The following is a 4,080-nucleotide window of genomic DNA, read 5'->3' as shown; positions in this document are numbered from 1 at the left end:
CATTTTACTTCTGCAATACCACCCAGGTGATTCGAAGCACGACCTCCCATCGGAGGCCGATGCTGGGACAACAGCGCTAGGTTAGCGTGTCTCAAGGCCCTTGCATTTGGGGGTTCCCGATGAGCCAGCATTGATATTTGCAGTAATTACCCATGCCTCAAGTTTTACTTCAGTCCGTTTTACTTCTTCAGTACCACCCAGGTGATTCGAAGCACGACCTGCCATCAGCGGCAGTTGCTGCGAATATAGCATTAGTTTAGCTTTGTCTGAAGGCCCTTGCTTTTAAGGATCCCAATGAGACAGCATGGATGTTTACATAAATTATGCATGCCTGAGATTTCACTTCTTCAGTTCGTTTTATTTCTTCAATACCACCCAGGTGATTCACAGCATGACCTCCCATCGGAGGCCGTTGATGTAACAAGAACGTTAGTTTAGCATGTGACTGAAGGACCTTGCTTTTAAGGATGCCGTCGAGGCAGCATGGATGTTTGCGCAAAAATATGCATACCTCAAATATTATTTCATTACATTTTACTTCTGCAATACCCCCAGGTGATTCGAAGCATTGCCTCCAATCTGCGGCTGTTGCTGCGAATACAGCATTAGCTTAGCACGCGCCTCTAGGCCCTTGCGTTTAAGAACCCTGATGAGCCAACATGAATGTTTACTCAAATTAAGGATGCCTGAAGCCTTACTTCTTCAATTCGTCTGCATCGCTGCCACCCAGGTGATTCGAAGCACGACCTCCCATCGGAGGCAGTTGCGGAGACAATAACATTAGCTCAGCTTGCGCCTGAAGGCCCTTGCGTTAAGGATCCCGATGAGCTAGGATGGACGTTTACACAAATAATGCATGCCTCAAGTTTTACTTCGGTTCGCTCTACTTCTGTATACCCCCAAGGTGATTTGAAGCATGACCTCGGCATCGGAGGCCGTTGCTGCGAGAACGACACTAGTTCAGCATGTGCCTCAAGGCCTTTGCATTTAGGGATCTCGACCAGCCAGCATGAATGTTTACATAAATTATTTGTGCCTCAAGTTTTACTTGTTTAGCTCGTTTCATTTCTTCGATAGCACCCAGGTGATCCGGTGCATTACCTCTCATCAGCAGCCGTTGCTGCGAATATAGCATTAGTTTAGCGTGCGCGTCAAGGCCCTTTCGTTCAAGAACCCTGATGAGCCAACATGGATGTATACTCAAATTGAGCATGCCTCGAGTTTTAATTCGACACTGCGTTTTACTTTAATATCACCGAGGTGATTCGAAGCACGACATTTGTGTTAGTGTAGTTTGTGCCTAAAGGCTCTTTCGGGTAAGGCCTTGCAGCAATAAATAAATAAATAAATAAATAAATAAATAAATAAATAAATAAATAAATAAATAAATAAATAAATAAATTATAGAATTGCACAACTGTGTTGGTGAAAGTGAAGTACAAGGTGATTGAGAATCTACGCGCGTATTATGGGCAACAGCTGATTACTATATTGGGCAACGGACATTAGAGCAGGCGCGCTATTGCGTGAACACAAGGGGCTGGACACAACGTATTTCAGGCAATAATTTGTGATGGAAAGTGCAAGCTACCAGGTTGTGGAGCTACTACGTTTCGAGTGCACTTGCTTTGTAAGGAAAACTTGGTCCCGAACACTTACGACTACACAGCAGAAGGGCTATCAGAACATAGAGTCAGCCTTAAAGCAATATTTACATAACACCCGAGGTGGTCATTCTTTCTTCAAGAGGAGGTTCGAAACCAGTTGAACCGTAAACGGAATACTGGGAAGCATCATAAAACCCTAGTAATTTACTCTTACATTTGGTTCTACAACCCAGGTTTGGATTGCGACGGCGTTAAATGCAAAAGCTCGTTTCGTTCCTGCGGTCTTTCAGCTGCCACATGCGAGCGCAGTGAGAAGGAGCGCGGGCCACGCTTTTGATTTTTTTTGTAGGTAACGCTACACAGTGCTGCAGGGTGTCAAGAACTTTGCTCTGCGTCATAACTTCCCGATAATGTCAGTCACACCAGGCTCGGCATTTCAAGGAGGCTTTGATAGGGAATTAAAATATCCGTGACTCCGAACCCTCGGTATTGTTAAGTTTGATCCCTGTAGTAGCAAGAATGATGTCGTGGAGCCTCTACGATTTCGAAAAAATATTTGTCCACATATACGTTCGATCGTTGAAACTATCGAGCGACTGCATATTTTCTCGTAATGGTTGATACGCCACCGACAGACGCGCGGGGCTAGCTTAGTGGCTTTGACGTTGCGCTGCTTGGTCGAGGTAGCCGGTTAACAATAACAGGGTGATGTTTTTCCAACGTGCAAATTCCTACGTGCTTTTTCTGACGTGGGAAGGTCACAGTCCACAACCATTCCCAGGCGGCTGCAGAACGCGCTACTCTGCGGTCTTATGTTCATTCCCTGGCCGGCGAAGAATAATGTTCGTTGGTTTGTGCACAGTTCTCGAAGACATTTAAGGCTGTCGATTCCGAACTAGCACAGTCGAGGGAGTCGCGAGTGCTTGTGCTTGTGTGCCTAACGAACCTATGGATTCTGTCAGGTATCTGCGGCGCCCTTGAAGGTTTTCTGAGGGTGCTACGGGGAAAGTGGGTTGGGTTACCACACCATCGGCCTCCTCAAGAAGTCGACAGAGAACGTGAGTAGAATGATAAACAAGGTCTCCCAGAAGAGGCACGGCATGAGAGAAGACGACACTCTCAAGCTCGTCAACAGCCTGATCGTCAGCAGAGTCATGTACTCGCTACCCTACCAAGTGAGGACTAAAGCGACCAACGAAGAGATCGAAGTCGTCCCGAGGAAAGCCTGCAAGACGGCGCTACACCTGCCGAGAAACACCTCCAACGAAAAGCTGATGCAACTAGGGGTGAGCAACACCTCCGTCGAAATGGCGGAAGCACAGCGGAAGGCGCAAATGAAAAGACTAACGGGGACCTACACGGGGCGAAACCTGATCGGTAGGCTGGGTTTCGAAATAGGAGACGTCGACTGGTACGAGGACGTACCGGCGGGAATTAGGAAAACGTTTAACGTAAAGCCTATACCGAAGAACATGGATCCCAGGCTCCACGAAGGCAGAAGGAAAGCTAGGGCCGAATACATAGAAAAGACAGTGGCTAGAGAAGAGAACACTCTCTTCACGGACGCGAGCATAAGTGTAATAGGAAGCGAGGCAAAGGCCATCGCGGTAGTAATGAACAAGGAGGAAAAGCTTGTCTCCTGCGTCTCGGCCGAGATATGGAGAGTAGCTGAAGCCGAGGAAATCGCCGTGGCGCTGGCGGCGATGCAAGGATATAGGGGGAATAAATCGCTAAATATTCTCACAGACTCGAAAGAGACCTGTCGCAACTACATGAGGGGCAGAATATGCAAAACTGCCCTTAGGATCCTCAGAGGGAGTAACCCCTCGGAGGAGGCGGAAATCAAACACAATCTGATCTGGATACCTGGACACGAGGGCATAAGGGGTAACGAGGCGGCGGACCGTCTAGCTCGAGCTAATAGATTCCGAGCTGGGCAGCAGCAGGAGTACCGCGCTAGTTACGCCGGGATCCTCAGTGACAGTTATTCGGAATTATTGCAACACTACAGGGGGACTAGACTCAAGTACCCACCGCCCCATAAAGCGCTGACGAAGGAGGAAGCAACGGGCTGGCGTAGGCTCCAGACAAACACCTTCCCCAACCTTTTCATATTCAACAAGATGTTCCCAACGCAGTATAGGGACACCTGCCCCTGGTGCGGGGCTACACCCACACTCTACCACATAACTTGGGAGTGTGAACGAAACGACACATTCCGCGATCATAAACCCCCGAGTGCGGAGCATTGGGAGAGCCGGCTCGTCAGCTGCGAGCTCGCCGTCCAAAGAAGGATGGTGAAGCACGCTAGGGACGTGGCCAAACTCAGTGGAGCCCTGGACTGAGGGACCACCCGTGCTGAAGAGGCTTCCCTTCGACGAGAAGACAGCGTGAAGAAGAGAAGACCTCGATCCGCGAGAATTCCATTTTATGATTCAATAAATGTTTCTCTCTCTCTCTCTCTCAGAGTGTA

This window comes from Dermacentor albipictus, chromosome 6 (genome assembly GCF_038994185.2).
Source record: "Dermacentor albipictus isolate Rhodes 1998 colony chromosome 6, USDA_Dalb.pri_finalv2, whole genome shotgun sequence".
NCBI lineage: Eukaryota > Metazoa > Arthropoda > Arachnida > Ixodida > Ixodidae > Dermacentor > Dermacentor albipictus.
The sequence above is the reverse complement of the archived record's forward strand: the minus strand, read 5'-3'. Positions refer to the sequence as shown.